Genomic DNA, 13969 nt, shown 5'->3' on the forward strand with positions numbered 1-13969 from the left:
CAACACAATTTCTCTGGTTAGGATAAAGGTCTTCTGATCCTCTCTCCTTCCATCTTCCACAAACTCTTTCCTCCACTCTTGTTCAAACACACAGAGCTTCCCCTTTTGCTTTCAGTATAGGCCAGTTATGCTTGAATATGTGGCGTATGAATGGGGACAATGATTAAAACATTGAAATATTCACTGAGACACCAACTTAGATTAAATCTTGTGGAGTATGGAGAAGGTAAGTGCTAAAAGTGGTAAAGAGACACCAAATGCAATGATGGCAGTTGGAACAAGCACAGAGTTAGCCTCATCCTGCCATGACAGCCACTGAGTGTTGAGAACACAGATCAGACATCTTCTCAGAACACTGTAACCTTCATTGGCTCTTCCTGAGATTCTATGCCAGATCTCCAGCACATATACAAACAAAGCAAAACCCACAGGGGTGATTTCCCAGTGCATCTTTGAGGCATTGTCCCATGAAATTTTGGCTTCAGAATGTAACAGAGGTGAATCAGACATTGAGTGTAAAAAGAGAGATCAAATTGAATGATCCACATAGATCACGTGCCCATTTTCACCAGAAAATGGTGTTTAATGGTCTCTGGCAGAGTCAACAAATTACAGCCCCAGGTTGAATTCAGCCCATGACCTGCTTTTTGGTGTTGTTGTTGTTTGTTTTTTATTTTTTGTTTTGTTTTGTTTTTGTTTTTAATGGCCAGTGTGATGAGAATGGTTTTTCATATTTTAAAAGATTTTAAAAGAGTAGGGGCGCCTGGGTGGCGCAGTCGGTTAAGCGTCCGACTTCAGCCAGGTCACGATCTCGCGGTCCGTGAGTTCGAGCCCCGTGTCAGGCTCTGGGCTGATGGCTCAGAGCCTGGGGCCTGTTTCCGATTCTGTGTCTCCCTCTCTCTCTGCCCCTCCCCCGTTCATGCTCTGTCTCTCTCTGTCCCCAAAATAAATAAACGTTGAAAAAAAAATTTAAAAAAAAGAGGAAAAGTAAAGTAGGATAGGGAGCAGGACTGTATGTGACCTCAAAGCATAAAATATTTATTCTCTGGTCCTTCACAGAAGTTTGCCGATGCCTATTTTATGATTCAGGTCTCTGAAAATATCTTCCACTAAAAGAAGGAAAAGCAATATTCTCTGGTACAAAAAATATTCTCTAGTAGTAGAACATAATCTCTATCCCCAATTGCTGATGGTATTTTACTTTGGCCATAGCAGTAAGGATATAGTTTTTTGAATTACTCCCCTCATGAAAACTACACTTGATATGGCCCTAAATAATCAGTAAAATACTACAAAAATGTGTTCCCCATAATTTCTGCATTATCTGAGGTTTGTCATACTTCTGTATGCATGGGAATCACTGGGAATTTTTCTTAAAATGTGGATTCTTCTATCCCAAGAAATTTCAAATTCATAATATATTGGGTAGGGCACAGGAGTCTGCTTTTCAAACATCCCCAGGTAATTGATACAGGTAGATTATAAACTGCACTTTGAGAAATACATGCATTGTGGAAAAGCATAAATTTAAAAGTCAGGCAGATTTGGATTTCAAGGATAGTATACTGATTAAATCCACAAATACTTGGAGGACATTCATTACCTTCTATGTTTCAGCTACACTTGTCAGCATTTGGGGATGCCGCAGTGAACAAAACAGAAAAAAAAATCTGTATTCTCATGGCACTTACATATGAGTAAGTATAAACAGATTAAAAACAAGTAAGTAAAATATACAGAGTGTCAGTGTGACGAGTGCCCTGAAAAAAAAGAAGGCAGAGAAATGCAGCAGGGGCTTGGGTGTGGAGGCAGATGGGTAAGGGGTCTCACTGAGATGCATTATAGTAAAGAGACATGAAGGTAAGGGGGAAAATATAATTCAGTCTTGAGCTGCTCTGTTCCCAGGAGAGAAAACAGCTAATACTAACCTTGAAGTTTCGCATATTCAAAAATAAAAGAGTAAGGAGGCAGTATGAGGCGAGGATCACTCTAACTGCTATGTGAAGAATAAACTGTAGGGGAGAAGGAAAGGCAGAATAATACCACTCCAGTCCCCCACATATCACCTATATGGCAAAACAAAACAAAACAAAAACAACAAAAACAATTGAAGATGTGCTTGTTAAGGATTTTCAGATGAGGAGGTTAGCCTGTGATATCCAGGTTGGCTCAGTTAATCATTACTGTCCTTATAAGTTAAAGAGGGAGCAGGAGGTAAGAGTCAGATCTGAAGATGAAGGGAGAGTCATAGTCAAGAAATGCAGGGAAAGACACCCTGAGAAGTTGGAAAAGGTAAGAGAAAAGATTCTCACCTAGAATCTGAGGAGGGAATGCATCCCTGCTGATACTGTAACTTTCTCCCCGAGACAGACCCATTTTGACATCTGACCTCCAAAAAAGTAAGATAATTTTTTTTTTTTTTGGTTTAAGCTACTGTACGTGCGGTTATTTGTTAGAGCAGTCAAAGAAGAATAACACAGGGAGTGAAGACATAAGCATGGAGATAACTAGGGACGTCACTGCAGGAATTAATTCAAAAAGTAATAACTAAGTAAAGACTAAGGTGATATTAGAAGAGACAGTATAAAAATGATTGAGGGGTGCTTGGGTGGCTTGGTCATTTGAGCATCTGACTCTTGGTTTCGGCTCAGGTCCTGATCTTGTGGTTGTAAGATCGAGCCCTGCTTCAGGTTCTGAACTGAGCATGGAGCCTGCTTGGAATTCTTTCTCTCCCTCTGCCCCTATCCCCCACTCTCTAAAATAAATAAAATTTTAAAAATGAATTATAGGTCCTGCCTTGCATTCTGAAGGGGAATCGTAATGATTCACAGAGGGATAGGGTGTTAAATATAAGAGAAAGATCAAAGTCAAGAGTAAAGTCCAGGCTTTTGGCCTTGGATGATGGAAGAAAGTGGCTGTCATTTATTCAGATGGGGAAAATGTTGGAAGAGCAAAAGGAAGAAATGCCTGTTGGACATCCAAGTGAGTTTGTCAAATAGCCCATTTCCTATTCAAGTCTAATTTTAGGAGTGAAGTCTGGGCTTGAAAGGTAAATTTGTGAGTAACCAGTTTTAAAGAACATTTGGAGCCAGGAGAGATATCTTCAAATGGCATGAGTAAAGCTAAAAAAAAGAGATTTAAAACCTGAGCCCTGTGATTTAATGAGATTTAAAACCTCATTCTAGCTTTGGGAGATTGTAAAAGGAATAACAAACTAGCAAAGGAAACTGAGGAACAGCAACAAACATGGTAGGAAAATGGAGCAGGTGAATGAGATAAGTCTGGCAAAAAGGGATTTAAAAGATGGGCTGAAGTTAAGGATCTTCAGATGGGGAGGTCCCAATATAACCCCAAACCTCCTTATAAGGGCAAGAGGGGGAGCAGGCAGGTCAGAGATCTGATGATGTCTGGTGCTGGCTGTGAAGACCAAGGGGAGACTCACAATCAAGAAATCCAGGAAAAGGCCCTTTCCCAGAAGGTGAAAAAGGGAAGACAAAAGACTCACCTACAGCTTTAGGAGGGAATGTTGCCCTGCTGACACCATGATTTTCACCCAGTGAGATCCATTTCAAAGACGTCTGACTTCCACAAAGGTAAGATAATAACTTTGTTGGTTAAAGTACTGCATGTGTAGTAATTTGGTACAGCAGCCAAAGGAGAATAATATAGGGAGTAAAAGTATAAGCTGGGGATAATTTAGAAGGTCATTGCAGTAATTAAGGAGCAAGAGTGGGGGAAAATGTAGGAAATATTGATGAGAAGTCAATTTTGACTTTGACTTTGTTGACTTTTGACTTTGTTGAGTACTGAGGGATGACCATTGACTTTAGCAAATTGTGCATTATTTGGGGCCTTGATAAAAGCCCTTTTAGTGACGTGTTAGGGGAGAAAGTTGGAGTGAAGGAGTTTGAGTGGTTCTACCACTTGCTAACTTTAGAACCATGGACACCTTTCTTAACTTCTGGAAATGTTAGTTTCTCCTAAAATATGGCATAATTATTCATGTTACAAAGGTCTTGTGAAGATTAAAGGGAGTAGTGCTTGCATAGTGTCTTTTAAAATTTCTGACACACAGAAAAATGTCAGCTATTTTCTTTCTGTTTCAATACAATATTCCAATGAAATAAACCTATTTGTGTCTGATGTATTCTATAAAGTGAACATGAAATGTTTGTAATCCAGATAAGATGTGAACTTATGCTGTAAGACATTGATCTATTAGGTTAAGGTATCTTCCATTTCTGGATTCATGAGAAGTCTAGAGACCTCTGAAGAATTACTGTAAATTTCTAGAAGTTCATCCAGTGTTCCCACTGATCTGAACACTTAACTGCTTCTCAATTTAAAGATAGTCTTATTTTCTAGAACTAAATATGTTCACTTACAAATAATGTAAAATCCAAAAAATGATCTACGCATAAGAAAAGTTTTACTCCCCTTTTAAAGACCAAACTGAGTGCTTTCCCCCAAGGTCAGGAACATGACAAGGATGTCCACTCTCACCAGTGTTATTTAACATAGTGTTGGAAGTCCTAGCCTCAGCAATCAGACAACACAAAGAATTAAAAGGCATCCAAATCGGCAAAGAGGAAGATAAGAAACAGATGAACATAAGGGAAAGGAAAGAAAAATAATATAAAAACAGGGAGGGAAACAAAACATAAGAGGCTTTTAAATACAGAGAACAAACTGAGGGTTGCTGGAGGGGTTTGGGGTGGGGGGATGGGCTAAGCGGGCAAGGGGCATTAAGGAGGACACTTGTTGGGATGTTTACTGGGTATTATATGTGGAGGATGAATCACTGGATTCTTCTGAAATCATTGCACTATATGCTAACTGACTTGGATGTAAATTTTTTAAAAATAAAAGATGGTTTTAGATGGATATTTTTAATAGTAAAAATTTTAAATATCTACTAGAAAATATGTTGAAAAGGAATGTACCTGATTTGTCTTTAAAAAATTAAAAAACAAACAAACAAACAAAAAACGGGATCCTCTGAAAGCCTAGACTGAAGGTTTCAATGAACCTTCCAAACACCTCCCCTATTCTAATCCCTGAACTCCCCAGGGGATATTTGACAATGTCTGTAGACATTTTGGGTTATACAACTGGACGGGGGGAGGTGTGAGAAGCATCTGGTACATAGGGGCCAGGGCTCCTGCTGAACAGGTTGTAAGGGATATCCTCCACGATCAAGAATTATCCTGCCCAAAATGTCATAGGGTGGAGGTAGAGAAACCTTGATGTAGAAGGAGGTTATGTTTATGGTCATTTGATTCAGAATCTTTATCCCTGTGACTGCTGCCTCTAGGCACGTTGTACAGAAAAATGACTTAAGAGTTTTTTCTGCCATCTCAACTGATATTTTACAAAGCCCAACATTTAGAAGGAAGTTAACTTAATCTTCTGTTTGTGCAATTGCATCAGCCTCCACCCTCTTCTATCTTGCTCTCTGTCCTGGACTGATGACATATATCAATAAGATTCAGATTCCCTGGGAGTTTGGCCAATGGGACACCCTAATGAAGATGGGGAGAAGGAAAATATGCACTATACTTAGACCTCTTTTCTTATACCTAACTCCCTCTATGTCACATAGTCTGGGTCCTTCTCCAAAAAGTCCTGATCTTGAATTTTTTCTTCCTGGGTCCCCTAACCCATCTTATTTTAAAGGTAGGCACAGTAGGGGCACCTGGGTGGCTCAGTGGGTTAAGTATCCAACTCTTGATTTCTTCTCAGGTCATGACCCCAGGGTCATGGGACTGAGCCATGCATTGGGCTCCACGTGATTCTGGAGCCTGCTTGGAACTCTGTCTGTCTCCCCTGCTAATGTGTTCTCTAAAAATAAATAACAAATTTAAAAACAAAGTAGGCATAGTAACATCTCTACTGTTATAAGCTCAGGATCACTGACCTATACATTATGGTCCTTACTATGCATTTACTTCTTGTGTAAATGTCTTGAATTTGAGTGTATTATTAGTTTCCTGATAGAGATCTAATTCAGTTTCGGAGTGTGTCTGTGTCTAGGGCATAGTTGCCCCTTTATATCATGCCCACTTAAATGTTGTAACATCTCTCACAAGAAGTAAGTAACCCCCAAGGAGAAGAAATAAAAATACAACAGTTTAAACACAATAGGACATGAAAGAACATGAAGCAAGTTATACAACTTGTGAAAGATCTCAATTACCTTCTAAGATTAACATGTTACAATTGACCATTTTTATATTAACATGTTAGAATTGACCATTTTTCTTAAGTTAGAGACAAAAAGCACAAGCGATACTCCCTCACTGGGAAAACCTCGTACTATCCTTATCAGATTGTACCCTCACCCTACTATATGCTTATCAGGTCTCCCCAGGGTCTTACTATCCTGCACCTAGACAACAATAGTTGCTTTCTCATTCAAGACCCAGTATCCACTATTTCTACACTAGCCCATTCAGCAACCTATTGCTATTCTAAAATATCAAGGTGATCATTTATCTTCCCTGATTAATCTTATTTTGTTTTTTATTTGCCCAGTGAATACTGTCTAATCTTAAAATGAAAAGGAAGGCCTTTGGCAATCTGACCTCAAACTTTCTTTCCAATATTCTTTTACATACATTTAAGAATTTCTTCTACCCAAGTTAGAAGGGCTAGGTTTGCTTCATACCAGTCTTAATTAGTCTACTAAACATCCAATTCTGAATAAACAGTTATCTGCTAATGGTTCTTTTCAAGTAAAATGGTGTTTGATTAAAAAAGTAGAGGAGGCTGGGGCACCTGGGTGGCTCAGTCGTTTGAGCATCCGACTTCAGCTCAGGTCATGATCTTGTGGTCTGTGAGTTTGAGCCCTGTGCCGGGCTCTGTGCTGACAGCTCAGAGCCTGGCTCCAACTTCAGATTCTGTGTCTCCCTCTCTCTATGCCCCTCCCCTGCTCATGCTCTGTCTCTCTCTCTGTCAAAAATAAATAAACACTAAAAAAAATTTTTTTTAATTGGAGGGGGTAGCAGTCTAGCTTACAACTCAAATATTTTTCCTTGAAACAGTCATACTGTGGTTACAGTAGAAGTGTTTTATGCATACCTACTTTCTTATGGTCTCAAATATTTTAAGTTTAATTTATTTTGAAAAAGAGTGTGAGTGAGCAGGGGAGGGGCAGAGAGCGGGAGAGAGAATCCCAAATAGGCTCTGTGCTGTCAGCACAGAGCTCAACGTGGGGGTTGATCTCACAAACTGTGAGACCATGACCTGAGTGGAAATCAAGAGTCAGACGTTTAACTGACTGAGCCACCCAGGTACCCCTCTATTGCCTCAAATATTAAAAGGAGTAAGACTTAAGTAAAAATATTAACAGTAACTTAAGTGAAGAATACCATGACTCTTTCAGGCTGGTTCAGGCTGAAGAACCAGCAGTTTATCCATTATTTTTACATCTCATAAATCTCAGCATAGAGAGAGAGACCAATAACTGGAAAATGTAGCCCATTGCTTCCCATCTCATGGGCTACACCTTGACCTAACTTTTTTGTGTTAAGATACTTGCACTTACTTTTCTTAGTAAAGTAAAGTAAAGTAAAGTAAGTAAATACTTACTACTTAGTATTACTAAGAAAAGTTTTTACCAACAGACCTCTTGAAAGATTTTCAGGAAAATCACATTCTTATAACTGCTGCTATAAACTTTGAATTAAGTTATTGAAGATGCTTTTCCCTTTCTCTAACTCCTGGGTTGTTACCAAAAAAGAGCCATAAATCACTAGTTGAAGACATGGAAGGTAGAACCATCAACTTCATGTTCTGATTTTCCACATTTGCCCAGGGTTCATGGGTCCATGCCTGTGGAATTGGGCCAAGACACTGCTTCTCTGGAGATTTATTTCTAGCTTTCCACAGCACTTTTTACATGGCATATTAGTGTTTCTATCCTATTGATTTTAGTTATTAATTTGCATGTCTTTCTCATTTGGTAGAAAGTGTGCTTCTGAAAAGCAGGAAGCATGTTGTATTCAAACTGGCACCCTACCACCTAGGGTTGGCACAGAATACACGTTCCAAAAAGGAAAAGCTCAGGGACAGTGGAAGTTTTAAGTGGTTACATTTCATTGTAATGGTTATTTACTGAAATAATAGTGGTAGGTATTTCTCTGTGGAGGTCTTATGATGTTTCAAGCACGGTCCTGGTGAGTTTTGGGGTGATGGTGGGATTCATGGGGTTTGGAGCTGATGGCCAAGAAAGAATTCTTGAAGATGGCTTTGGTGCAAAAATGGTGATTTTATTAAAGTACAAGGACAGGTCCCATGGGCAGAAAGAGTAACACTGGAGTTGTGTAGAATGACTAGTTACATACTATGGACTTGGGGGAGGTAGTTAAAGGGAAGTTTCCAAAGAGACTTTCATATGCTAAAGACTCACAGAGTACTGGAGGCCTAGCTATGTCAAGCTAAGATTGTTTTTCCCTCTAGCAAAACATTAACATGAATACAGTAGGTAGTTCCTGGAGAAATGTTATACTGTGTACTTGTCTCAGGTATTTTGTCAATGGACTACAGAATATAAGAAAACTTAATTTTACCTGCCATTTCCTTCTTGCCTTTGTTCCCCATGTCACCATAGAGGGGGTGATGTCCAGGCCCCAGGAAACTGAGTCTACAGGTTTCTAGAGTTTGGGCTATTGATAAAATTGCATTTTTCTTGTAATTTACTAGGACATTTGTAAACTGATGGAGACTCATGTTCTGTATGACTGTGATCTCTATCAGTTAACCACTTTTGTCTTTCCTTTGTTTTTAGGCAGTCAGGAGTGCCTGAGAAATATCACACATACCCCACTTTGGGGCTGGGGGATGGTGTATGCTAGCTTGTACTTTGTCCTCAGCCTGTCTTATGCTCCCTCATCAGTCCTAAGTGCTTTGCATATATCATTTAATCCTTACACAATTTTTAAATTTCTACTTTTTTCCAGTTAACATACAGTGTTATATTAGTTTTAGGTGTAGAATATAGATATTTAACACTTCCGTACATCATCAACTGCTCATTATGACATTACACAAACTCTTTACATTCATAAATTATTATTCCCAGCTCCTCTCCATCTGCATATTGTTGAAACAGTTGAAACAAAAATAGGGGGTTAAAAGGACAGAGGTGCCGGGTGGCTCAGTCTGTTAAGCCTCTGACTCTTGGTTTCCATTCAGGTCATCATCTCACTGTCCATCAGATCAGAACCACGCATTGGGCTCTGTGCTGACAGCATGGAGACTGCCTTGGATTTCTCTCTCTCTCCCTCTCTCTCTCTCTCTCTGTCCCTCTCCCACTCGCACTCACTCTCTTTCTCTCTCTCTCTCAAAATAAATTTTAAAAAAATTAAAAATCTTTAAAAGGACAAGTAATATATTTCTTTTCTGTAGTCAGCCAATTAGCAAACATTGGAATCAGTAATTCAATAATACACTTACTGAATGTCAGCTACTTTATATATAAAAAACCAAGCATGCTGCTGGAGACTTGGTTGTAGACTTTTTTTTTTTTATATATCATTTGTGCGTATTCATCTGAGAACATGAATCAAGATCAGGTGGCTTTTACTTTACCCTGATAGGCGGCTGCTAAATATTAGACAGTTTCAGGTAGGTTTCCATGATATTTCTATGCCTCCGACTGGTTTTCATGTGAATTTTTTTTTAATTGAAATATGTCTGTATGAAAACATTTTTCTCCTGATTCTGTTAGCCTCTTCCTGAAACATGTCTAAACTATTGTCATGTAGCCTATCTTATAGCCTATTTAGTTGAAGAGCTTTAATGCTTAATAGTCAGTAACTGTGGCTGAGGAAGAAGAAAAACCAGCCTTAAGATTCTCTGCTGATCAATGGAGATTAAGACCTGAATGAGCGTCTCCTGTCCAGAGGCTATGCTGCTGCTATTCAGATGCAATTATCTTTGTAGCCAACTTCCCCATGTTAAACTTGGCATGTAAAAATAGGCCAGCACTTCCTTCCTTACTATCCCTCATAGGAAATATCATGATAGGATTCTCTAAAGCCCTGATGCAGGACACACCTTTCCAGCAGGAAGATCTTTAGGTAGGCAGACCTCTCATCAGAGGTGTATTTATAATCATGGATTAGAAGATTGAGAATAATTCCCTTAAAGTCAAAATGAATAATTCTAGTAGACCGCATCCCGAATTCCTTCTTAGGTTATAGAATACTCAGGGAGTTTTGTTTGTATATAAATTTGTCTTTTCCCAAGCATCATAGCTCCTTACTATAGTACTAGGTTCCATGACAAAGTTGCTTCTCTGTACTCTGTGATCATTCCCTTATGTTGAGCTCCTCTGATCTCAGGCAATACCATGGTGATATTATGTGTTGTCAAGAGTATTTCATAGTAGTTTTCAAACTATTTGACTCTTTGTTTTAACCATAGCCCACAGTGAGATTATATATTTTACATCATGACCCATCTAAAAACATACTTTCACAATTTTTTTTCTCTTATTAAGTATAATGTACTGTCCTATATTCTTTCTATAGGTCCACAAAATTGATTTTGTGATTCACAAATAGGTCCTGATCATCAGTTTGAAAATGATAATCTGTTCCAGGGAAGTGGCTTTCAAAGTGTGGGTAAATTAAAGAAAAAACATAATCATAAGAGAATAAGTACATATTTACTGTAAGAAAACCAAAAGAACACCTGTAAAATTTTGCCATGCATCAGAATCACCCTTTGTTAATACAGATTACCAGGCTCTGCCTCAGAGATTTGATATAGTAGGTAAGGTGAGCAACCCAAGAATTTGCATTTTAAACAAGTTCCTAATACTGCTGGTTTCAGCGATGCACTTTGAGGACCACTAGTCAAGAGGGAAAATCAAGGATTTCCTCCCACTGTTAATCTTATTAGATCTTTCCTCAGAGTTCTATGTATGCCCCCTTGTGGCAATCCAAGGTAAAAGTTTGGAAGATGGTGCTTCCCAAATACTACTGAGTGATAAAGGCAGTAAAAATTAACCCTCACATTTAAGATGTCTCCAACAACCTTAGAACATTCATTGTAAACAGAAAAAAAGGGGGGCGTACTTAAAAGGGCAGAACTAAGAGCCAGATGAACGTGCATTCAAACTACCACTTTAAATATTTCTTTTTAATGTTTATTTATTTTTGAAGGAGAGAGAGAGTGTGAGTGGGGGAGAGGCAGAGAGAGGGAGACACAGAATCTGAAGCAGGCTCCAGGCTCTGAGCTGTCAGCAGAGTCTGACGCAGGACTTGAACTCATGAACTGTGAAATCATGACATGAGCCAAAGTCAGATGCCCAACCGACTGAGCCACCCAGGTGACCCTCAAACTACCACTTTAAAAATGTAAAGTTGGGCAAGTTCTCTAATTCACAGCGGCTCATCCGTAAAGTGTTATAGCAGTACTTTATATCTCACATAGTATTGTTGAGAATTAAGCATGTTAATACACGAAGGCTCGAGCATCCTGATAATTTAGAGTGTGAATAACCAGCCTTTAATGTGCCAAAGTACCACACTTGAGCCCATTCATACTCTTATCTACATTGTCAAGCCCACCACCTAATGCATCTTTGCTCCTATACGTCCAGGAATAAGTGTGTATTCACACCATTCAGCCTGAATTCAGAAATCAAATATACCCCGGTCTCTGCATAATTCTAAAACTGCTGCTACCACTTGAAGTCGTTTGCTCTAGAATAAGCCATCAAGCTACGCAGACCCTGGCTGGTGTTAAAACCTAGAAATGATACAGCTGATACCAAGGCATTCCAAGGGAACTTCTTACTGCTGCAGACATGTCTCCAGTATGTGGTTAGAACTGAGTCCTGTGCCCTGGGACTCTCCAGTGCCACCAATGTAGGTATTTACCCCAGGCTCCAGTGGTTATTGGAGGTAAAACTAGAACCACTTTCCTTTCAGTGCTATGCTTAGACACAGATGTGCAACAGCAAGATGGGTCTGAGCCCTACCGTGCAGCTTTTTAGATACACTCTTTCAATAATTTTCATGTTCTACAATCCCATGAATCAAAAAAATATGCTTTAAGAACTAAAAACCATTGGGTGGCCGGGTGGATTAGTGGGTTGAGCATCTGACTTTGGCTCAGGTCATGATCTCATGGTTCATGAATTTGAGCCCCACATCAGGCTCTTTGCTGTCAGCAAGGAGACTACCTCAGATCCTCTGCCCCTCTCTTTCTGCCTCTCCCCCACTCATGCTTGCTCTCTCTTCTCTTTCTCAAAAATAAACATGAAAAAAACCTAAAAGTCATCAAAAAAAGCACAACTTGCTTTAAAAAAAGAGGCAGTAGTCAAAAAAAAGTCAAATCATTACTATTTGAAAATAAAGGAAATTAAAAGGATCAATTCCTGCACTAAAGGAATTGATTCTATAATAGTAAAGGTAAGCCTATATTTATTTAATTTGATCTTGGGAATTATTTTTCCTCCTATTTGAAGACAAGGGGATATTTCCAGTGTAATAACTTTCTTCTCCCCCCCCCCCCCCCCCACCGAAAGTAAACCTGTTAATAAACCAATGCTGTATTTGTAGTCGGTGGCATTTCAGAATCCAGGGCAGGAAAGTTAGAAACAATAATACAATGTGAGGGCTTTTGTAAAGGTCTGGCTGAATATTTTTAGGTTATGTATCTAAGAGAAATTTGAATGGAAATCTTAAATGAAAAACGTCGGCACTGACTTGCACACAAACACACACGATATGCTCAAATACAAATGTGGCTAGTACTATCATCACAGCTCATAATTATATCCCAAAGTGTTTTCATACGGAAGATGTCTGTTCCTCATCTCTAGGAACCAACCAAACTCAAAGCAATATTAATAAGCATAGAATAGTCCTCAAGTACTTGTAAATAGTAACATAAAAATCTCAGCAAAACAGCCATCATTTCCAACCTAAAATACTGAAAACTGTTAATAAATATAAACCCTGGCTCTCTAGCATTTGAAAAGAATGTCTTGAAATATATACATGTGTGGAGTTTCAAAACTGAATTTTGGAATTAATTGCTAAATGAAGTTTTAAAAAATGGTTATACTGGAAAGAACGCTTTACAAAGAAGCCTCTGTTTGTCTAGAAAAGGATAGCAAAAAATGAATGCTCCTGTCTGAGAAACACTGTCATTCATGAGCAAAGGTTGACATCTGGACCTGCTTTTAATCAGGCAGCTCTAAACACTGCAGTCAAACTGAATCCTTCTGTGTGGCTTTAAACATCCACTTTCAAATGCATAGTTTAAAATTTTTTGTATTGTTTATTATTTTTGAGAGAGAGAGAGAGACAGACAGAGAGCAAGCAGGGAAGGGGCAGAGAGAGAAGGAGACACAGAATCAGAAGCAGGCTCCAGGCTCTGAGTTCTCAGGACAGAGCCCCACATGGGGCTCAAACTTACAGACTGTGAGATCATGACCTGAGCTATAGTTGGCCGCCCAACTGACTGAGCCAACCAGGTGCCCCTCAAATGTATAGTTTTAGAAATGCACAATTCTGAGATACATGTCCAGAATTTATCTGCATGTTTTTAAAATCTGTGATAACAGCCAGGAAAACAAATTCGTCAGTAGAAGCATTTTTCTTTTACAACGTACTTTTTTCCTCTCTCATTTAGTGATGTTACAATCACACGGATATAAAAAATGATTATGAATGCTGCTCATTCTCTATCAGACTAACTCCTTCAATATAAATATGTCTCTTACAACATGCATCCGCTTATCTACAGAACTACCATAATTAATGCAGTTCAGCATGAAATTTTAGGTGTGGCATTAAGATTTGTGACCTTGGGGGCACCTGGGTGGCTCAGTCAGTTGAGCATCTGACTCTTGCTTTCAGCTCAGTTCATGATCCCAGGGTTATGGGACCGAGCCCAAGTCAGGCTCTGTTCTGACAGTGTAGACCCTGCTTAAGATTCTCTCTCCCAG

The sequence above is a fragment of the Prionailurus viverrinus genome, chromosome D1 (assembly GCF_022837055.1).
Source record: "Prionailurus viverrinus isolate Anna chromosome D1, UM_Priviv_1.0, whole genome shotgun sequence".
NCBI lineage: Eukaryota > Metazoa > Chordata > Mammalia > Carnivora > Felidae > Prionailurus > Prionailurus viverrinus.